We start from the raw sequence: 23,257 nt of genomic DNA on the forward strand, positions 1-23,257 counted from the left end.
TCTCCTGGAGGCCCTCAGTAAGACCCATTGTTGACATGTGGCAAGACGCTCCTCGGGGCGCGTCTTGCTTGGGCTTCTCTCCTGGAGGCCCTCTGTCAGACCCATTGTTCACATGTGGCAAGACGCTCCTCGGGGCGCGTCTTGCTTGGGCCTCTCTCCTGGAGGCGCTCAGTCAGACTGAGTAGTGACATGTGGCCTGACGCTCCTCGGGGCGCGTCTTGCTTGGGCCTCTCTCCTGGAGGCGCTCAGTCAGACCCAGTGGTGACATGTGGCAAGACACTCCTCGGGGCGCGTCTTGCTTGGGCCTCTCTCCTGGAGGCCCTTGTCAGACCCAGTGTTGACATGTGTCAAGACGCTCCTCGGGGCGCGTCTTGCTTGGGCTTCTCTCCTGGAGGCCCTCAGTCAGACCCATTGTTGACATGTGGCAAGACGCTCCTCGGGGCGCGTCTTGCTTGGGCCTCTCTCCTGGAGGCGCTCAGTCAGAACCAGAGGTGACATGTGGCAAGACGCTCCTCGGGGCACGTATTGCTTGGGCCTCTCTCCTGGAGGCCCTCTGTCAGACCCAGTGTTGACATGTGGCAAGACGCTCCTCGGGGCGCGTCTTGCTTGGGCCTCTCTCCTGGAGGCCCTCAATCAGACCCAGTGTTGACACATGGCAAGACGCTCCTCGGGGCGCGTCTTGCTTGGCCTTCTCTCCTGGAGGCGCTCATTCAGACCGAGTAGTGACACGTGGCATGACGCTCCTCGGGGCGCGTCTTGCTTGGGCCTCTCTCCTGGAGGCGCTCAGTCAGACCCAGTGGTGACATGTGGCAAGACACTCCTCGGGGCGCGTCTTGCTTGGGCCTCTCTCCTGGAGGCCCTCTGTCAGACCCAGTGTTGACATGTGGCAAGACGCTTCTAGGGGTGCGTCTTGCTTGGGCCTCTCTCCTGGAGGCGCTCAGTCAGACCGAGTGCTGACATGTGGCAAGACGCTCCTCGGTGCGCGTCTTGCTAGGGCCTCTCTCCTGGAGGCGCTCAGTCAGACCCAGTGGTGACATATGGCAAGACGCTCCTCGGGGCGCGTGTTGCTTGGGCCTCTCTCCTGGAGGCCCTCTGTCAGACCCAGTGTTGACATGTGGCAAGACACTCCTCGGGGCGCGTCTTGCTTGGGCTTCTCTCCTGGAGGCCCTCAGTCTGACCCAGTTTTGACAAGTGTCAAGACGCTCCTCGGGGCACATCTTGCTTGGGCCTCTCTCCTGGAGGCGCTCAGTCAGACCCAGTGGTGACATGTGGCAAGACACTCCTCGGGGCGCGTCTTGCTTGGGCCTCTCTCCCGGAGGCCCTCTGTCAGACCCAGTGTTGTCATGTGTCAAGACGCTCCTCGGGGCGCGTCTTGCTTGGGCCTCTCTCCTGGAGGCGCTCAGTCAGACCGAGTGCTGACATGTGGCAAGACGCTCCTCGGGGCGCGTATTGCTTGGGCTTTTCTCCTGGAGGCGCTCAGTCAGACCCATTGTTGACATGTGGCAAGACGCTCCTCGGGGTGCGTCTTGCTTGGGCCTCTCTCCTGGAGGCCCTCAGTCAGACCCAGTGTTGACATGTGGCAAGACTCTCCTCGGGGCGCGTCTTGATTGGGCTTCTCTCCTGGAGGCGCTCAGTAAGAACCAGAGGTGACATGTGGCAAGTTGTCCTCGGGGCGCGTCTTGCTTGGGCCTCTCTCCTGGAGGCGCTCAGTCAGACCCAGTGTTGACATGTGGCAAGACGCTCCTCGGGGTGCGTCTTGATTGGGCTTCTCTCCTGGAGGCCCTCAGTCAGACCCAGTGTTGACATGTGGCAAGACTCTCCTCGGGGCGCGTCTTGATTGGGCTTCTCTCCTGGAGTCCCTCAGTCAGACCCATTGTTGACATGTGGCAAGACGCTCCTCGGGGCGCGTCTTGCTTTGGCCTCTCTCCTGGAGGCGCTCAGTCAGACCGAGTGCTGACATAAGGCAAGACGCTCCTCGGGGCGCGTCTTGCTGGGGACTCTCTCCTGGAGGCGCTCAGTCAGACCCAGTGTTGACATGTGGCAAGACGCTCCTCGGGGCGCGTCTTGCTTGGGCCTCTCTCCTGGAGGCGCTCAGTCAAACCCAGTGTTGACATGCGGCAAGACGCTCCTCGGGGCACGTCTTGCTTGGGCTTCTCTCCTGGAGTCCCTCAGTCAGACCCATTGTTGACATGTGGCAAGACGCTCCTCGGGGCGCGTCTTGCTTTGGCCTCTCTCCTGGAGGCGGTCAGTCAGACCGAGTGCTGACATAAGGCAAGACGCTCCTCGGGGCGCGTCTTGCTGGGGACTCTCTCCTGGAGGCGCTCAGTCAGACCCAGTGTTGACATGTGGCAAGACGCTCCTCGGGGCGCGTCTTGCTTGGGCCTCTCTCCTGGAGGCGCTCAGTCAGACCGAGTGCTGACATGTGGCAAGATGCTCCTCGGGGCGCGTCTTGCTTGGGCCTCTCTCCTGGAGGCGCTCAGTCAGACCGAGTGCTGACATGTGGCAAGACGCTCCTCGGGGCGCGTCTTGCTGGGGCTTCTCTCATGGAGGCACTCAGTCAGACCCAGTGTTGACATGTGGCAAGACGCTCCTCGGGGCTCGTCTTGCTTGGGCCTCTCTCCTGGAGGCGCTCAGTCAGACCCAGTGGTGACATGTGGCAAGACGCTCCTCGGGGCGGGTCTTGCTTGGGCATCTCTCCTGGAGACGCTCAGTCAGACCCAGTGGTGACATATGGCAAGACGCTCCTTCTTTGCGCGTGTTGCTTGGGCCTCTCTCCTGGAGGCCCTCTGTAAGACCCAGTGTTGACATGTGGCAAGACGCTCCTCGGGGCGCGTCTTGCTTGGGCCTCTCTCCTGGAGGCGCTCAGTCAGACCCAGTGTTGACATGTGGCAAGACGCTCCTAGGGGCGCGTCTTGCTTGGGCCTCTCTCCTGGAGGCGCTCAGTCAGACCGAGTGCTGACATGTGGCAAGACGCTCCTCGGGGCGCGTCTTGCTTGGGCCTCTCTCCTGGAGGCGCTCAGTCAGACCGAGTGCTGACATGTGGCAAGACGCTCCTCGGGGCGCGTCTTGCTTGGGCCTCTCTCCTGGAGGCGCTCAGTCAGACCCAGTGGTAACATATGGCAAGACACTCCTCGGGGCACGTCTTGCTTGGGCCTCTCTCCTGGAGGCCCTCTGTCAGACCCAGTGTTCACATGTGGCAAGACACTCCTCGGGGCGCGTCTTGCTTGGGCCTCTCTCCAGGAGGCCCGCTGTCAGACGCAGTGATAACTTGTGGCAAGACGCTCCTAGGGGCGCATCTTGCTTGGGCCTCTCTCCTGGAGGCGCTCAGTCAGACCGAGTGCTGACATGTGGCAAGACGCTCCTCGGGGCCCGTCTTGCTTGGGCCTCTCTCCTGGAGGCGCTCAGTCAGACCCAGTGGTGACATATGGCAAGACGCTCCTCGGGGCGCGTGTTGCTTGGGCCTCTCTCCTGGAGGCCCTCTGTCAGACCCAGTGTTGACATGTGGCAAGACACTCCTCGGGGCGCGACTTGCTTGGGCCTCTCTCCTGGAGGCGCTCAGTCAGACCCAGTGTTGACATGTGGCAAGACGCTCCTAGGGGCGCGTCTTGCTTGGGCCTCTCTCCTGGAGGCGCTCAGTCAGACCGAGTGCTGACATGTGGCAAGACGCTCCTCGGGGCGCGTCTTGCTTGGGCCTCTCTCCTGGAGGCGCTCAGTCAGACCCAGTGGTGACATATGGCAAGACGCTCCTCGGGGCGCGTATTGCTTGGGCCTCTCTCCTGGAGGCCCTCTGTCAGACCCAGTGTTGACATGTGGCAGGACACTCCTCGGGCCGCGTCTTGCTTGGGCTTCTCTCATGGAGGCCCTCAGTCAGACCCAGTGTTGACAAGTGTCAAGACGCTCCTCGGGGCGCGTCTTGCTTGGGCCTCTCTCCTGGAGGCGCTCAGTCAGACCCATTGGTGACATGTGGCAAGACGCTCCTTGGGGCGCGTCTTGCTTGGGCCTCTCTCCTGGAGGCTCTCAGTCAGACCCAGTGGTGACATGTGGCAAGACGCTCCTCGGGGCGCGTCTTGCTTGGGCCTCTCTCCTGGAGGCGCTCAGTCACACCGAGTGCTGACATGTGGCTAGACGCTCCTCGGGGCACGTATTGCTTGGGCCTCTCTCCTGGAGGCCCTCTGTCAGACCCAGTGTTGACATGTGGCAAGACGCTCCTCGGGGCGCGTCTTCCTTGGGCCTCTCTCCTGGAGGCCCTCAATCAGACCCAGTGTTGACACGTGGCAAGACGCTCCTCGGGGCGCGTCTTGCTTGGGCCTCTCTCCTGGAGGCGCTCAGTCAGACCGAGTAGTGACATGTGGCATGACGCTCCTCGGGGCGCGTCTTGCTTGGGCCTCTCTCCTGGAGGCGCTCAGTCAGACCCAGTGGTGACATGTGGCAAGACACTCCTCGGGGCGCGTCTTGCTTGGGCCTCTCTCCTGGAGGCCCTCTGTCAGACCCAGTGTTGACATGTGGCAAGACGCTTCTAGGGGCGCGTCTTGCTTGGGCCTCTCTCCTGGAGGCGCTCAGTCAGACACAGTGTTGACATGTGGCAAGACGCTCCTCGGGGCGCGTCTTGCTTGGGCCTCTCTCCTGGAGGCGCTCAGTCAGAACCAGAGGTGACATGTGGCAAGACGCTCCTCGGGGCGCGTCTTGCTTGGGCCTCTCTCCTGGAGGCGCTCAGTCAGACCCAGTGTTGACATGTGGCAAGACGCTCCTAGGGGCGCGTCTTGCTTGGGCCTCTCTCCGGGAGGCGCTCAGTCAGACCGAGTGCTGACATGTGGCAAGACGCTCCTCGGGGCGCGTCTTGCTTGGGCCTCTCTCCTGGAGGCGCTCAGTCAGACCCAGTGGTGACATATGGCAAGACGCTCCTCGGGGCGCGGTTTGCTTGGGCCTCTCTCCTGGAGGCCCTCTGTCAGACCCAGTGTTGACATGTGGCAGGACACTCCTCGGGCCGCGTCTTGCTTGGGCTTCTCTCATGGAGGCCCTCAGTCAGACCCAGTGTTGACAAGTGTCAAGACGCTCCTCGGGGCGCGTCTTGCTTGGGCCTCTCTCCTGGAGGCGCTCAGTCAGACCCATTGGTGACATGTGGCAAGACGCTCCTTGGGGCGCGTCTTGCTTGGGCCTCTCTCCTGGAGGCTCTCAGTCAGACCCAGTGGTGACATGTGGCAAGACGCTCCTCGGGGCGCGTCTTGCTTGGGCCTCTCTCCTGGAGGCGCTCAGTCACACCGAGTGCTGACATGTGGCTAGACGCTCCTCGGGGCACGTATTGCTTGGGCCTCTCTCCTGGAGGCCCTCTGTCAGACCCAGTGTTGACATGTGGCAAGACGCTCCTCGGGGCGCGTCTTCCTTGGGCCTCTCTCCTGGAGGCCCTCAATCAGACCCAGTGTTGACACGTGGCAAGACGCTCCTCGGGGCGCTTCTTGCTTGGGCCTCTCTCCTGGAGGCGCTCAGTCAGACCGAGTAGTGACATGTGGCATGACGCTCCTCGGGGCGCGTCTTGCTTGGGCCTCTCTCCTGGAGGCGCTCAGTCAGACCCAGTGGTGACATGTGGCAAGACACTCCTCGGGGCGCGTCTTGCTTGGGCCTCTCTCCTGGAGGCCCTCTGTCAGACCCAGTGTTGACATGTGGCAAGACGCTTCTAGGGGCGCGTCTTGCTTGGGCCTCTCTCCTGGAGGCGCTCAGTCAGACACAGTGTTGACATGTGGCAAGACGCTCCTCGGGGCGCGTCTTGCTTGGGCCTCTCTCCTGGAGGCGCTCAGTCAGAACCAGAGGTGACATGTGGCAAGACGCTCCTCGGGGCGCGTCTTGCTTGGGCCTCTCTCCTGGAGGCGCTCAGTCAGACCCAGTGTTGACATGTGGAAAGACGCTCCTCGGGGCGCGTCTTGATTGGGCTTCTCTCCTGGAGGCCCTCAGTCAGACCCAGTGTTGACATGTGGCAAGACGCTCCTCGGGGCGCGTCTTGATTGGGCTTCTCTCCTGGAGTCTCTCAGTCAGACCCATTGTTGACATGTGGCAAGACGCTCCTCGGGGCGCGTTTTGCTTGGGCCTCTCTCCTGGAGACGCTCAGTCAGACCAAGTGCTGACATAAGGCAAGACGCTCCTCGGGGCGCGTCTTGCTGGGGACTCTCTCCTGGAGGCGCTCAGTCAGACCCAGTGTTGACATGTGGCAAGACACTCCTCGGGGCGCGTCTTGCTTGGGCCTCTCTCCTGGAGACGCTCAGTCAGACCCAGTGTTGACATGTGGCAAGACGCTCCTCGGGGCGCGTCTTGCTTGGGCCTCTCTCCTGGAGGCGCTCAGTCAGAACCAGAGGTGACATGTGGCAAGACGCTCCTCGGGGCACGTATTGCTTGGGCCTCTCTCCTGGAGGCCCTCTGTCAGACCCAGTGTTGACATGTGGCAAGACGCTCCTCGGGGCGCGTCTTGCTTGGCCCTCTCTCCTGGAGGCGCTCAGTCAGACCGAGTAGTGACATGTGGCATGACGCTCCTCGGGGCACGTCTTGCTTGGGCCTCTCTCCTGGAGGCGCTCAGTCAGACCCAGTGGTGACATGTGGCAAGACACTCCTCGGGGCGCGTCTTGCTTGGGCCTCTCTCCCGGAGGCCCTCTGTCAGACCCAGTGTTGTCATGTGTCAAGACGCTCCTCGGGGCGCGTCTTGCTTGGGCCTCTCTCCTGGAGGCGCTCAGTCAGACCGAGTGCTGACATGTGGCAAGACGCTCCTCGGGGCACGTATTGCTTGGGCTTTTCTCCTGGAGGCCCTCAATCAGACCCAGTGTTGACATGTGGCAAGACGCTCCTCGGGGCGCGTCTTGCTTTGGCCTCTCTCCTGGAGGCGCTCAGTCAGAACCAGAGGTGACATGTGGCAAGACGCTCCTCGGGGCGCGTCTTGCTTGGGCCTCTCTCCTGGAGGCGCTCAGTCAGACCCAGTGTTGACATGTGGCAAGACGCTCCTCGGGGCGCGTCTTGATTGGGCTTCTCTCCTGGAGGCCCTCAGTCAGACCCAGTGTTGACATGTGGCAAGACGCTCCTCGGGGCGCGTCTTGATTGGGCTTCTCTCCTGGAGTCCCTCAGTCAGACCCATTGTTGACATGTGGCAAGACGCTCCTCGGGGCGCGTCTTGCTTGGGCCTCTCTCCTGGAGGCGCTCAGTCAGACCGAGTGCTGACATAAGGCAAGACGCTCCTCGGGGCGCGTCTTGCTGGGGACTCTCTCCTGGAGGCGCTCAGTCAGACCCAGTGTTTACATGTGGCAAGACGCTCCTCGGGGCGTGTCTTGCTTGGGCCTCTCTCCTGGAGGCGCTCAGTCAGACCCAGTGTTGAAATGTGGCAAGTCGCTCCTCGGGGCGCGTCTTGCTTGGGCCTCTCTCCTGGAGGCGCTCAGTCAGAACCAGAGGTGAAATGTGGCAAGACGCTCCTCGGGGCGCGTCTTGCTAGGGCCTCTCTCCAGGAGGCCCTCCGTCAGACCCAGTGTTGACATGTGGCAAGACGCTCCTCCGGGCACGTCTTGCTTGGGCCTCTCTCCTGGAGGCGCTCAGTCAGACCCAGTGTTGACATATGGCAAGACGCTCCTCGGGGCGCGTCTTGATTGGGCTTCTCTCCTGGAGGCCCTCAGTCAGACCCATTGTTGACATGTGGCAAGACGCTCCTCGGGGCGCGTCTTGCTTGGGCCACTCTCCTGGAGGCGCTCAGTCAGACCGAGTGCTGACATAAGGCAAGACGCTCATCGGGGCGCGTCTTGCTGGGGACTCTCTCCTGGAGGCGCTCAGTCAGACCCAGTGCTGACATGTGGCAAGACGCTCCTCGGGGCGCTTCTTGCTTGGGCTTCTCTCATGGGGGCACTCAGTCAGACCCAGTGTTGACACGTGGCAAGACGCTCCTCGGGGCTCGTCTTGCTTGGGCCTCTCTCCTGGAGGCGCTCAGTCAGACCCAGTGGTGACACGTGGCAAGACGCTCCTCGGGGCGCGTCTTGCTTGGGCCTCTCTCCTGGAGGCGCTCAGTCAGACCAAGTGCTGACATGTGGCAAGAAGCTCCTCGGGGCGCGTCTTGCTTGGGCTTCTCTCCTGGAGGCCCTCAGTAAGACCCATTGTTGACATTTGGCAAGACGCTCCTCGGGGCGCGTCTTGCTTGGGCTTCTCTCCTGGAGGCCCTCTGTCAGACCCATTGTTGACATGTGGCAAGACGCTCCTCGGGGCGCGTCTTGCTTGGGCCTCTCTCCTGGAGGCGCTCAGTCAGACTGAGTAGTGACATGTGGCCTGACGCTCCTCGGGGCGTGTCTTGCTTGGGCCTCTCTCCTGGAGGCGCTCAGTCAGACCCAGTGGTGACATTTGGCAAGACACTCCTCGGGGCGCGTCTTGCTTGGGCTTCTCTCCTGGAGGCCCTCAGTCAGACCCATTGTTGACATGTGGCAAGACGCTCCTCGGGGCGCGTCTTGCTTGGGCCTCTCTCCTGGAGGCGCACAGTCAGACCGAGTGATAACATGTGGCAAGACGCTCCTCGGGGCGCGTCTTGCTTGGGCCTCTCTCCTGGAGGCGCTCAGTCAGACCCAGTGGTGACATATGGCAAGACGCTCCTCGGGGCGCGTATTGCTTGGGCCTCTCTCCTGGAGGCCCTCTGTCAGACCCAGTGTTGACATGTGGCAGGACAGTCCTCGGGCCGCGTCTTATTTGGGCTTCTCTCATGGAGGCCGTCAGTCAGACCCAGTGTTGACAAGTGTCAAGACGCTCCTCGGGGCGCGTCTTGCTTGGGCCTCTCTCCTGGAGGCGCTCAGTCAGAACCAGAGGTGACATGTGGCAAGACGCTCCTCGGGGCACGTCTTGCTTGGGCCTCTCTCCTGGAGGCGCTCAGTCAGAACCAGAGGTGACATGTGGCAAGACGCTCCTCGGGGCGCGTCTTGCTTGGGCCTCTCTCCTGGAGGTGCTCAGTCAGACCCAGTGTTGACATGTGGCAAGACGCTCCTCGGGGCGCGTCTTGATTGGGCTTCTCTCCTGGAGGCCCTCAGTCAGACCCAGTGTTGACATGTGGCAAGACGCTCCTCGGGGCGCGTCTTGATTGGGCTTCTCTCCTGGAGTCCCTCAGTCAGACCCATTATTGACATGTGGCAAGACGCTCCTCGGGGCGCGTCTTGCTTGGGCCTCTCTCCTGGAGGCGCTCAGTCAGACCGAGTGCTGACATAAGGCAAGACGCTCCTCGGGGCGCGTCTTGCTGGGGACTCTCTCCTGGAGGCCCTCTGTCAGACCCAGTGTTGACATGTGGCAAGACGCTTCTAGGGGCGCGTCTTGCTTGGGCCTCTCTCCTGGAGGCCCTCTGTCAGACCCAGTGTTGACATGTGGCAAGACGCTTCTAGGGGCGCGTCTTGCTTGGGCCTCTCTCCTGGAGGCGCTCAGTCAGACCCAGTGTTGACATGTGGCAAGACGCTCCTCGGGGCGCGTCTTGCTTGGGCCTCTCTCCTGGAGGCGCTCAGTCAGAACCAGAGGTGACATGTGGCAAGACGCTCCTCGGGGCGCGTCTTGCTTGGGCCTCTCTCCTGGAGGCGCTCAGTCAGACCCAGTGTTGACATGTGGCAAGACGCTCCTCGGGGCGCGTCTTGCTTGGGCCTCTCTCCTGGAGGCGCTCAGTCAGAACCAGAGGTGACATGTGGCAAGACGCTCCTCGGGGCGCGTCTTGCTTGGGCCTCTCTCCTGGAGGCGCTCAGTCAGACCCAGTGTTGACATGTGGCAAGACGCTCCTCGGGGCGCGTCTTGATTGGGCTTCTCTCCTGGAGGCCCTCAGTCAGACCCAGTGTTGACATGTGGCAAGACGCTCCTCGGGGCGCGTCTTGATTGGGCTTCTCTCCTGGAGTCCCTCAGTCAGACCCATTATTGACATGTGGCAAGACGCTCCTCGGGGCGCGTCTTGCTTGGGCCTCTCTCCTGGAGGCGCTCAGTCAGACCGAGTGCTGACATAAGGCAAGACGCTCCTCGGGGCGCGTCTTGCTGGGGACTCTCTCCTGGAGGCGCTCAGTCAGACCCAGTGTTGACATGTGGCAAGACGCTCCTCGGGGTGCGTCTTGCTTGGGCCTCTCTCCTGGAGGCGCTCAGTCAGACCCAGTGTTGACATGTGGCAAGACGCTCCTCGGGGCGCGTCTTGCTGGGGACTCTCTCCTGGAGGCGCTCAGTCAGACCCAGTGGTGACATGTGGCAAGACGCTCCTCGGGGCGCGTCTTGCTTGGGCCTCTCTCCTGGAGGCGCTCAGTCACACCGAGTGCTGACATGTGGCTAAAACGCTCCTCGGGGCACGTATTGCTTGGGCCTCTCTCCTGGAGGCCCTCTGTCAGACCCAGTGTTGACACGTGGCAAGACGCTCCTCGGGGCGCGTCTTGCTTGGGCCTCTCTCCTGGAGGCCCTCTGTCAGACCCAGTGTTGACATGTGGCAAGACGCTTCTAGGGGCGCGTCTTGCTTGGGCCTCTCTCCTGGAGGCGCTCAGTCAGACCCAGTGTTGACATGTGGCAAGACGCTCCTCGGGGCGCGTCTTGCTTGGGCCTCTCTCCTGGAGGCGCTCAGTCAGAACCAGAGGTGACATGTGGCAAGACGCTCCTCGGGGCGCGTCTTGCTTGGGCCTCTCTCCTGGAGGCGCTCAGTCAGACCCAGTGTTGACATGTGGCAAGACGCTCCTCGGGGCGCGTCTTGCTTGGGCCTCTCTCCTGGAGGCCCTCAATCAGACCCAGTGTTGACACGTGGCAAGACGCTCCTCGGGGCGCGTCTTGCTTGGGCCTCTCTCCTGGAGGCCCTCTGTCAGACCCAGTGTTGACATGTGGCAAGACGCTTCTAGGGGCGCGTCTTGCTTGGGCCTCTCTCCTGGAGGCGCTCAGTCAGACCCAGTGTTGACATGTGGCAAGACGCTCCTCGGGGCGCGTCTTGCTTGGGCCTCTCTCCTGGAGGCGCTCAGTCAGAACCAGAGGTGACATGTGGCAAGACGCTCCTCGGGGCGCGTCTTGCTTGGGCCTCTCTCCTGGAGGCGCTCAGTCAGACCCAGTGTTGACATGTGGCAAGACGCTCCTCGGGGCGCGTCTTGATTGGGCTTCTCTCCTGGAGGCCCTCAGTCAGACCCAGTGTTGACATGTGGCAAGACGCTCCTCGGGGCGCGTCTTGATTGGGCTTCTCTCCTGGAGTCTCTCAGTCAGACCCATTGTTGACATGTGGCAAGACGCTCCTCGGGGCGCGTCTTGCTTGGGCCTCTCTCCTGGAGGCGCTCAGTCAGACCGAGTGCTGACATAAGGCAAGACGCTCCTCGGGGCGCGTCTTGCTGGGGACTCTCTCCTGGAGGCGCTGAGTCAGACCCAGTGTTGACATGTGGCAAGACACTCCTCGGGGCGCGTCTTGCTTGGGCCTCTCTCCTGGAGGCGCTCAGTCAGACCCAGTGTTGACATCTGGCAAGACGCTCCTCGGGGCGCGTCTTGCTTGGGCCTCTCTCCTGGAGGCGCTCAGTCAGAACCAGAGGTGACATGTGGCAAGACGCTCCTCGGGGCACGTATTGCTTGGGCCTCTCTCCTGGAGGCCCTCTGTCAGACCCAGTGTTGACATGTGGCAAGACGCTCCTCGGGGCGCGTCTTGCTTGGGCCTCTCTCCTGGAGGCCCTCAATCAGACCCAGTGTTGACACGTGGCAAGACGCTCCTCGGGGCGCGTCTTGCTTGGCCCTCTCTCCTGGAGGCGCTCAGTCAGACCGAGTAGTGACATGTGGCATGACGCTCCTCGGGGCACGTCTTGCTTGGGCCTCTCTCCTGGAGGCGCTCAGTCAGACCCAGTGGTGACATGTGGCAAGACACTCCTCGGGGCGCGTCTTGCTTGGGCCTCTCTCCCGGAGGCCCTCTGTCAGACCCAGTGTTGTCATGTGTCAAGACGCTCCTCGGGGCGCGTCTTGCTTGGGCCTCTCTCCTGGAGGCGCTCAGTCAGACCGAGTGCTGACATGTGGCAAGACGCTCCTCGGGGCACGTATTGCTTGGGCTTTTCTCCTGGAGGCCCTCAATCAGACCCAGTGTTGACATGTGGCAAGACGCTCCTCGGGGCGCGTCTTGCTTTGGCCTCTCTCCTGGAGGCGCTCAGTCAGAACCAGAGGTGACATGTGGCAAGACGCTCCTCGGGGCGCGTCTTGCTTGGGCCTCTCTCCTGGAGGCGCTCAGTCAGACCCAGTGTTGACATGTGGCAAGACGCTCCTCGGGGCGCGTCTTGATTGGGCTTCACTCCTGGAGGCCCTCAGTCAGACCCAGTGTTGACATGTGGCAAGACGCTCCTCGGGGCGCGTCTTGATTGGGCTTCTCTCCTGGAGTCCCTCAGTCAGACCCATTGTTGACATGTGGCAAGACGCTCCTCGGGGCGCGTCTTGCTTGGGCCTCTCTCCTGGAGGCGCTCAGTCAGACCGAGTGCTGACATAAGGCAAGACGCTCCTCGGGGCGCGTCTTGCTGGGGACTCTCTCCTGGAGGCGCTCAGTCAGACCCAGTGTTGATATGTGGCAAGACGCTCCTCGGGGAGTTTCTTACTTGGGCCTCTCGCCTGGAGGTGCTCAGTCAGACCCAGTGTTGACATGTGGCAAGACGCTCCTCGGGGCGTGTCTTGCTTGGGCCTCTCTCCTGGAGGCGCTCAGTCAGACCCAGTGTTGAAATGTGGCAAGTCACTCCTCGGGGCGCGTCTTGCTTGGGCCTCTCTCCTGGAGGCGCTCAGTCAGAACCAGAGGTGAAATGTGGCAAGACGCTCCTCGGGGCGCGTCTTGCTAGGGCCTCTCTCCAGGAGGCCCTCCGTCAGACCCAGTGTTGACATGTGGCAAGACGCTCCTCCGGGCACGTCTTTTTGGGCCTCTCTCCTGGAGGCGCTCAGTCAGAACCAGAGGTGACATGTGGCAAGACGCTCCTCGGGGCGCGTCTTGCTTGGGCCTCTCTCCTGGAGGCGCTCAGTCAGACCCAGTGTTGACATGTGGCAAGACGCTCCTCGGGGCGCGTCTTGATTGGGCTTCTCTCCTGGAGGCCCTCAGTCAGACCCAGTGTTGACATGTGGCAAGACGCTCCTCGGGGCGCGTCTTGATTGGGCTTCTCTCCTGGAGTCCCTCAGTCAGACCCATTATTGACATGTGGCAAGACGCTCCTCGGGGCGCGTCTTGCTTGGGCCTCTCTCCTGGAGGCGCTCAGTCAGACCGAGTGCTGACATAAGGCAAGACGCTCCTCGGGGCGCGTCTTGCTGGGGACTCTCTCCTGGAGGCGCTCAGTCAGACCCAGTGTTGACATGTGGCAAGACGCTCCTCGGGGTGCGTCTTGCTTGGGCCTCTCTCCTGGAGGCGCTCAGTCAGACCCAGTGTTGACATGTGGCAAGACGCTCCTCGGGGCGCGTCTTGCTGGGGACTCTCTCCTGGAGGCGCTCAGTCAGACCCAGTGGTGACATGTGGCAAGACGCTCCTCGGGGCGCGTCTTGCTTGGGCCTCTCTCCTGGAGGCGCTCAGTCACACCGAGTGCTGACATGTGGCTAAAACGCTCCTCGGGGCACGTATTGCTTGGGCCTCTCTCCTGGAGGCCCTCTGTCAGACCCAGTGTTGACATGTGGCAAGACGCTCCTCGGGGCGCGTCTTCCTTGGGCCTCTCTCCTGGAGGCCCTCAATCAGACCCAGTGTTGACACGTGGCAAGACGCTCCTCGGGGCGCGTCTTGCTTGGGCCTCTCTCCTGGAGGCGCTCAGTCAGACCCAGTGGTGACATGTGGCAAGACACTCCTCGGGGCGCGTCTTGCTTGGGCCTCTCTCCTGGAGGCCCTCTGTCAGACCCAGTGTTGACATGTGGCAAGACGCTTCTAGGGGCGCGTCTTGCTTGGGCCTCTCTCCTGGAGGCGCTCAGTCAGACCCAGTGTTGACATGTGGCAAGACGCTCCTCGGGGCGCGTCTTGCTTGGGCCTCTCTCCTGGAGGCGCTCAGTCAGAACCAGAGGTGACATGTGGCAAGACGCTCCTCGGGGCGCGTCTTGCTTGGGCCTCTCTCCTGGAGGCGCTCAGTCAGACCCAGTGTTGACATGTGGCAAGACGCTCCTCGGGGCGCGTCTTGATTGGGCTTCTCTCCTGGAGGCCCTCAGTCAGACCCAGTGTTGACATGTGGCAAGACGCTCCTCGGGGCGCGTCTTGATTGGGCTTCTCTCCTGGAGTCTCTCAGTCAGACCCATTGTTGACATGTGGCAAGACGCTCCTCGGGGCGCGTCTTGCTTGGGCCTCTCTCCTGGAGGCGCTCAGTCAGACCGAGTGCTGACATAAGGCAAGACGCTCCTCGGGGCGCGTCTTGCTGGGGACTCTCTCCTGGAGGCGCTGAGTCAGACCCAGTGTTGACATGTGGCAAGACACTCCTCGGGGCGCGTCTTGCTTGGGCCTCTCTCCTGGAGGCGCTCAGTCAGACCCAGTGTTGACATGTGGCAAGACGCTCCTCGGGGCGCGTCTTGCTTGGGCCTCTCTCCTGGAGGCGCTCAGTCAGAACCAGAGGTGACATGTGGCAAGACGCTCCTCGGGGCACGTATTGCTTGGGCCTCTCTCCTGGAGGCCCTCTGTCAGACCCAGTGTTGACATGTGGCAAGACGCTCCTCGGGGCGCGTCTTGCTTGGGCCTCTCTCCTGGAGGCCCTCAATCAGACCCAGTGTTGACACGTGGCAAGACGCTCCTCGGGGCGCGTCTTGCTTGGCCCTCTCTCCTGGAGGCGCTCAGTCAGACCGAGTAGTGACATGTGGCATGACGCTCCTCGGGGCACGTCTTGCTTGGGCCTCTCTCCTGGAGGCGCTCAGTCAGACCCAGTGGTGACATGTGGCAAGACACTCCTCGGGGCGCGTCTTGCTTGGGCCTCTCTCCCGGAGGCCCTCTGTCAGACCCAGTGTTGTCATGTGTCAAGACGCTCCTCGGGGCGCGTCTTGCTTGGGCCTCTCTCCTGGAGGCGCTCAGTCAGACCGAGTGCTGACATGTGGCAAGACGCTCCTCGGGGCACGTATTGCTTGGGCTTTTCTCCTGGAGGCCCTCAATCAGACCCAGTGTTGACATGTGGCAAGACGCTCCTCGGGGCGCGTCTTGCTTTGGCCTCTCTCCTGGAGGCGCTCAGTCAGAACCAGAGGTGACATGTGGCAAGACGCTCCTCGGGGCGCGTCTTGCTTGGGCCTCTCTCCTGGAGGCGCTCAGTCAGACCCAGTGTTGACATGTGGCAAGACGCTCCTCGGGGCGCGTCTTGATTGGGCTTCTCTCCTGGAGTCCCTCAGTCAGACCCATTGTTGACATGTGGCAAGACGATCCTCGGGGTGCGTCTTGCTTGGGCCTCTCTCCTGGAGGCGCTCAGTCAGACCGAGTGCTGACATAAGGCAAGACGCTCCTCGGGGCGCGTCTTGCTGGGGACTCTCTCCTGGAGGCGCTCAGTCAGACCCAGTGTTGACATGTGGCAAGACGCTCCTCGGGGAGTTTCTTACTTGGGCCTCTCGCCTGGAGGTGCTCAGTCAGACCCAGTGTTGACATGTGGCAAGACGCTCCTCGGGGCGTGTCTTGCTTGGGCCTCTCTCCTGGAGGCGCTCAGTCAGACCCAGTGTTGAAATGTGGCAAGTCGCTCCTCGGGGCGCGTCTTGCTTGGGCCTCTCTCCTGGAGGCGCTCAGTCAGAACCAGAGGTGAAATGTGGCAAGACGCTCCTCGGGGCGCGTCTTGCTAGGGCCTCTCTCCAGGAGGCCCTCCGTCAGACCCAGTGTTGACATGTGGCAAGACGCTCCTCCGGGCACGTCTTTTTGGGCCTCTCTCCTGGAGGCGCTCAGTCAGAACCAGAGGTGACATGTGGCAAGACGCTCCTCGGGGCGCGTCTTGCTTGGGCCTCTCTCCTGGAGGCGCTCAGTCAGACCCAGTGTTGACATGTGGCAAGACGCTCCTCGGGGCGCGTCTTGATTGGGCTTCTCTCCTGGAGGCCCTCAGTCAGACCCAGTGTTGACATGTGGCAAGACGCTCCTCGGGGCGCGTCTTGATTGGGCTTCTCTCCTGGAGTCCCTCAGTCAGACCCATTATTGACATGTGGCAAGACGCTCCTCGGGGCGCGTCTTGCTTGGGCCTCTCTCCTGGAGGCGCTCAGTCAGACCGAGTGCTGACATAAGGCAAGACACTCCTCGGGGCGCGTCTTGCTGGGGACTCTCTCCTGGAGGCGCTCAGTCAGACCCAGTGTTGACATGTGGCAAGACGCTCCTCGGGGTGCGTCTTGCTTGGGCCTCTCTCCTGGAGGCGCTCAGTCAGACCCAGTGTTGACATGTGGCAAGACGCTCCTCGGGGCGCGTCTTGCTGGGGACTCTCTCCTGGAGGCGCTCAGTCAGACCCAGTGGTGACATGTGGCAAGACGCTCCTCGGGGCGCGTCTTGCTTGGGCCTCTCTCCTGGAGGCGCTCAGTCACACCGAGTGCTGACATGTGGCTAAAACGCTCCTCGGGGCACGTATTGCTTGGGCCTCTCTCCTGGAGGCCCTCTGTCAGACCCAGTGTTGACATGTGGCAAGACGCTCCTCGGGGCGCGTCTTCCTTGGGCCTCTCTCCTGGAGGCCCTCAATCAGACCCAGTGTTGACACGTGGCAAGACGCTCCTCGGGGCGCGTCTTGCTTGGGCCTCTCTCCTGGAGGCGCTCAGTCAGACCCAGTGGTGACATGTGGCAAGACACTCCTCGGGGCGCGTCTTGCTTGGGCCTCTCTCCTGGAGGCCCTCTGTCAGACCCAGTGTTGACATGTGGCAAGACGCTTCTAGGGGCGCGTCTTGCTTGGGCCTCTCTCCTGGAGGCGCTCAGTCAGACCCAGTGTTGACATGTGGCAAGACGCTCCTCGGGGCGCGTCTTGCTTGGGCCTCTCTCCTGGAGGCGCTCAGTCAGAACCAGAGGTGACATGTGGCAAGACGCTCCTCGGGGCGCGTCTTGCTTGGGCCTCTCTCCTGGAGGCGCTCAGTCAGACCCAGTGTTGACATGTGGCAAGACGCTCCTCGGGGCGCGTCTTGATTGGGCTTCTCTCCTGGAGGCCCTCAGTCAGACCCAGTGTTGACATGTGGCAAGACGCTCCTCGGGGCGCGTCTTGATTGGGCTTCTCTCCTGGAGTCTCTCAGTCAGACCCATTGTTGACATGTGGCAAGACGCTCCTCGGGGCGCGTCTTGCTTGGGCCTCTCTCCTGGAGGCGCTCAGTCAGACCGAGTGCTGACATAAGGCAAGACGCTCCTCGGGGCGCGTCTTGCTGGGGACTCTCTCCTGGAGGCGCTGAGTCAGACCCAGTGTTGACATGTGGCAAGACACTCCTCGGGGCGCGTCTTGCTTGGGCCTCTCTCCTGGAGGCGCTCAGTCAGACCCAGTGTTGACATGTGGCAAGACGCTCCTCGGGGCGCGTCTTGCTTGGGCCTCTCTCCTGGAGGCGCTCAGTCAGAACCAGAGGTGACATGTGGCAAGACGCTCCTCGGGGCACGTATTGCTTGGGCCTCTCTCCTGGAGGCCCTCTGTCAGACCCAGTGTTGACATGTGGCAAGACGCTCCTCGGGGCGCGTCTTGCTTGGGCCTCTCTCCTGGAGGCCCTCAATCAGACCCAGTGTTGACACGTGGCAAGACGCTCCTCGGGGCGCGTCTTGCTTGGCCCTCTCTCCTGGAGGCGCTCAGTCAGACCGAGTAGTGACATGTGGCATGACGCTCCTCGGGGCACGTCTTGCTTGGGCCTCTCTCCTGGAGGCGCTCAGTCAGACCCAGTGGTGACATGTGGCAAGACACTCCTCGGGGCGCGTCTTGCTTGGGCCTCTCTCCCGGAGGCCCTCTGTCAGACCCAGTGTTGTCATGTGTCAAGACGCTCCTCGGGGCGCGTCTTGCTTGGGCCTCTCTCCTGGAGGCGCTCAGTCAGACCGAGTGCTGACATGTGGCAAGACGCTCCTCGGGGCACGTATTGCTTGGGCTTTTCTCCTGGAGGCCCTCAATCAGACCCAGTGTTGACATGTGGCAAGACGCTCCTCGGGGCGCGTCTTGCTTTGGCCTCTCTCCTGGAGGCGCTCAGTCAGAACCAGAGGTGACATGTGGCAAGACGCTCCTCGGGGCGCGTCTTGCTTGGGCCTCTCTCCTGGAGGCGCTCAGTCAGACCCAGTGTTGACATGTGGCAAGACGCTCCTCGGGGCGCGTCTTGATTGGGCTTCACTCCTGGAGGCCCTCAGTCAGACCCAGTGTTGACATGTGGCAAGACGCTCCTCGGGGCGCGTCTTGATTGGGCTTCTCTCCTGGAGTCCCTCAGTCAGACCCATTGTTGACATGTGGCAAGACGCTCCTCGGGGCGCGTCTTGCTTGGGCCTCTCTCCTGGAGGCGCTCAGTCAGACCGAGTGCTGACATAAGGCAAGACGCTCCTCGGGGCGCGTCTTGCTGGGGACTCTCTCCTGGAGGCGCTCAGTCAGACCCAGTGTTGACATGTGGCAAGACGCTCCTCGGGGAGTTTCTTACTTGGGCCTCTCGCCTGGAGGTGCTCAGTCAGACCCAGTGTTGACATGTGGCAAGACGCTCCTCGGGGCGTGTCTTGCTTGGGCCTCTCTCCTGGAGGCGCTCAGTCAGACCCAGTGTTGAAATGTGGCAAGTCGCTCCTCGGGGCGCGTCTTGCTTGGGCCTCTCTCCTGGAGGCGCTCAGTCAGAACCAGAGGTGAAATGTGGCAAGACGCTCCTCGGGGCGCGTCTTGCTAGGGCCTCTCTCCAGGAGGCCCTCCGTCAGACCCAGTGTTGACATGTGGCAAGACGCTCCTCCGGGCACGTCTTTTTGGGCCTCTCTCCTGGAGGCGCTCAGTCAGACCCAGTGTTGACATATGGCAAGACCCTCCTCGGGGCGCGTCTTGATTGGGCTTCTCTCCTGGAGGCCCTCAGTCAGACCCATTGTTGACATGTGGCAAGACGCTCCTCGGGGCGCGTCTTGCTTGGGCCACTCTCCTGGAGGCGCTCAGTCAGACCGAGTGCTGACATAAGGCAAGACGCTCATCGGGGCGCGTCTTGCTGGGGACTCTCTCCTGGAGGCGCTCAGTCAGACCCAGTGCTGACATGTGGCAAGACGCTCCTCGGGGCGCTTCTTGCTTGGGCTTCTCTCATGGAGGGACTCAGTCAGACCCAGTGTTGACACGTGGCAAGACGCTCCTCGGGGCTCGTCTTGCTTGGGCCTCTCTCCTGGAGGCGCTCAGTCAGACCCAGTGGTGACACGTGGCAAGACGCTCCTCGGGGCGCATCTTGCTTGGGCCTCTCTCCTGGAGGCGCTCAGTCAGACCCAGTGTTGACATGTGGCAAGACGCTCCTCGGGGCGCGTCTTGATTGGGCTTCTCTCCTGGAGGCCCTCAGTCAGACCCAGTGTTGACATGTGGCAAGACGCTCCTCGGGGCGCGTCTTGATTGGGCTTCTCTCCTGGAGTCCCTCAGTCAGACCGATTATTGACATGTGGCAAGACGCTCCTCGGGGCGCGTCTTGCTTGGGCCTCTCTCCTGGAGGCGCTCAGTCAGACCGAGTGCTGACATAAGGCAAGACGCTCCTCGGGGCGCGTCTTGCTGGGGACTCTCTCCTGGAGGCGCTCAGTCAGACCCAGTGTTGACATGTGGCAAGACGCTCCTCGGGGTGCGTCTTGCTTGGGCCTCTCTCCTGGAGGCGCTCAGTCAGACCCAGTGTTGACATGTGGCAAGACGCTCCTCGGGGCGCGTCTTGCTGGGGACTCTCTCCTGGAGGCGCTCAGTCAGACCCAGTGGTGACATGTGGCAAGACGCTCCTCGGGGCGCGTCTTGCTTGGGCCTCTCTCCTGGAGGCGCTCAGTCACACCGAGTGCTGACATGTGGCTAAAACGCTCCTCGGGGCACGTATTGCTTGGGCCTCTCTCCTGGAGGCCCTCTGTCAGACCCAGTGTTGACATGTGGCAAGACGCTCCTCGGGGCGCGTCTTCCTTGGGCCTCTCTCCTGGAGGCCCTCAATCAGACCCAGTGTTGACACGTGGCAAGACGCTCCTCGGGGCGCGTCTTGCTTGGGCCTCTCTCCTGGAGGCGCTCAGTCAGACCCAGTGGTGACATGTGGCAAGACACTCCTCGGGGCGCGTCTTGCTTGGGCCTCTCTCCTGGAGGCCCTCTGTCAGACCCAGTGTTGACATGTGGCAAGACGCTTCTAGGGGCGCGTCTTGCTTGGGCCTCTCTCCTGGAGGCGCTCAGTCAGACCCAGTGTTGACATGTGGCAAGACGCTCCTCGGGGCGCGTCTTGCTTGGGCCTCTCTCCTGGAGGCGCTCAGTCAGAACCAGAGGTGACATGTGGCAAGACGCTCCTCGGGGCGCGTCTTGCTTGGGCCTCTCTCCTGGAGGCGCTCAGTCAGACCCAGTGTTGACATGTGGCAAGACGCTCCTCGGGGCGCGTCTTGATTGGGCTTCTCTCCTGGAGGCCCTCAGTCAGACCCAGTGTTGACATGTGGCAAGACGCTCCTCGGGGCGCGTCTTGATTGGGCTTCTCTCCTGGAGTCTCTCAGTCAGACCCATTGTTGACATGTGGCAAGACGCTCCTCGGGGCGCGTCTTGCTTGGGCCTCTCTCCTGGAGGCGCTCAGTCAGACCGAGTGCTGACATAAGGCAAGACGCTCCTCGGGGCGCGTCTTGCTGGGGACTCTCTCCTGGAGGCGCTGAGTCAGACCCAGTGTTGACATGTGGCAAGACACTCCTCGGGGCGCGTCTTGCTTGGGCCTCTCTCCTGGAGGCGCTCAGTCAGACCCAGTGTTGACATGTGGCAAGACGCTCCTCGGGGCGCGTCTTGCTTGGGCCTCTCTCCTGGAGGCGCTCAGTCAGAACCAGAGGTGACATGTGGCAAGACGCTCCTCGGGGCACGTATTGCTTGGGCCTCTCTCCTGGAGGCCCTCTGTCAGACCCAGTGTTGACATGTGGCAAGACGCTCCTCGGGGCGCGTCTTGCTTGGGCCTCTCTCCTGGAGGCCCTCAATCAGACCCAGTGTTGACACGTGGCAAGACGCTCCTCGGGGCGCGTCTTGCTTGGCCCTCTCTCCTGGAGGCGCTCAGTCAGACCGAGTAGTGACATGTGGCATGACGCTCCTCGGGGCACGTCTTGCTTGGGCCTCTCTCCTGGAGGCGCTCAGTCAGACCCAGTGGTGACATGTGGCAAGACACTCCTCGGGGCGCGTCTTGCTTGGGCCTCTCTCCCGGAGGCCCTCTGTCAGACCCAGTGTTGTCATGTGTCAAGACGCTCCTCGGGGCGCGTCTTGCTTGGGCCTCTCTCCTGGAGGCGCTCAGTCAGACCGAGTGCTGACATGTGGCAAGACGCTCCTCGGGGCACGTATTGCTTGGGCTTTTCTCCTGGAGGCCCTCAATCAGACCCAGTGTTGACATGTGGCAAGACGCTCCTCGGGGCGCGTCTTGCTTTGGCCTCTCTCCTGGAGGCGCTCAGTCAGAACCAGAGGTGACATGTGGCAAGACGCTCCTCGGGGCGCGTCTTGCTTGGGCCTCTCTCCTGGAGGCGCTCAGTCAGACCCAGTGTTGACATGTGGCAAGACGCTCCTCGGGGCGCGTCTTGATTGGGCTTCACTCCTGGAGGCCCTCAGTCAGACCCAGTGTTGACATGTGGCAAGACGCTCCTCGGGGCGCGTCTTGATTGGGCTTCTCTCCTGGAGTCCCTCAGTCAGACCCATTGTTGACATGTGGCAAGACGCTCCTCGGGGCGCGTCTTGCTTGGGCCTCTCTCCTGGAGGCGCTCAGTCAGACCGAGTGCTGACATAAGGCAAGACGCTCCTCGGGGCGCGTCTTGCTGGGGACTCTCTCCTGGAGGCGCTCAGTCAGACCCAGTGTTGACATGTGGCAAGACGCTCCTCGGGGAGTTTCTTACTTGGGCCTCTCGCCTGGAGGTGCTCAGTCAGACCCAGTGTTGACATGTGGCAAGACGCTCCTCGGGGCGTGTCTTGCTTGGGCCTCTCTCCTGGAGGCGCTCAGTCAGACCCAGTGTTGAAATGTGGCAAGTCGCTCCTCGGGGCGCGTCTTGCTTGGGCCTCTCTCCTGGAGGCGCTCAGTCAGAACCAGAGGTGAAATGTGGCAAGACGCTCCTCGGGGCGCGTCTTGCTAGGGCCTCTCTCCAGGAGGCCCTCCGTCAGACCCAGTGTTGACATGTGGCAAGACGCTCCTCCGGGCACGTCTTTTTGGGCCTCTCTCCTGGAGGCGCTCAGTCAGACCCAGTGTTGACATATGGCAAGACCCTCCTCGGGGCGCGTCTTGATTGGGCTTCTCTCCTGGAGGCCCTCAGTCAGACCCATTGTTGACATGTGGCAAGACGCTCCTCGGGGCGCGTCTTGCTTGGGCCACTCTCCTGGAGGCGCTCAGTCAGACCGAGTGCTGACATAAGGCAAGACGCTCATCGGGGCGCGTCTTGCTGGGGACTCTCTCCTGGAGGCGCTCAGTCAGACCCAGTGCTGACATGTGGCAAGACGCTCCTCGGGGCGCTTCTTGCTTGGGCTTCTCTCATGGAGGCACTCAGTCAGACCCAGTGTTGACACGTGGCAAGACGCTCCTCGGGGCTCGTCTTGCTTGGGCCTCTCTCCTGGAGGCGCTCAGTCAGACCCAGTGGTGACACGTGGCAAGACGCTCCTCGGGGCGCATCTTGCTTGGGCCTCTCTCCTGGAGGCGCTCAGTCAGACCAAGTGCTGACATGTGGCAAGAAGCTCCTCGGGGCGCGTCTTGCTTGGGCTTCTCTCCTGGAGGCCCTCAGTAAGACCCATTGTTGACATTTTGCAAGACGCTCCTCGGGGCGCGTCTTGCTTGGGCTTCTCTCCTGGAGGCCCTCTGTCAGACCCATTGTTGACATGTGGCAAGACGCTCCTCGGGGCGCGTCTTGCTTGGGCCTCTCTCCTGGAGGCGCTCAGTCAGACTGAGTAGTGACATGTGGCCTGACGCTCCTCGGGGCGTGTCTTGCTTGGGCCTCTCTCCTGGAGGCGCTCAGTCAGACCCAGTGGTGACATGTGGCAAGACACTCCTCGGGGCGCGTCTTGCTTGGGCCTCTCTCCTGGAGGCCCTTGTCAGACCCAGTGTTGACATGTGTCAAGACGCTCCTCGAGGCGCATCTTGCTTGGGCTTCTCTCCTGGAGGCCCTCAGTCAGACCCATTGTTGACATGTGGCAAGACGCTCCTCGGGGCGCGTCTTGCTTGGGCCTCTCTCCTGGAGGCGCACAGTCAGACCGAGTGCTAACATGTGGCAAGACGCTCCTCGGGGCGCGTCTTCTTTGGGCCTCTCTCC

This window comes from Nothobranchius furzeri, chromosome 3 (assembly GCF_043380555.1).
Source record: "Nothobranchius furzeri strain GRZ-AD chromosome 3, NfurGRZ-RIMD1, whole genome shotgun sequence".
In the NCBI taxonomy this organism is placed as follows: domain Eukaryota; kingdom Metazoa; phylum Chordata; class Actinopteri; order Cyprinodontiformes; family Nothobranchiidae; genus Nothobranchius; species Nothobranchius furzeri.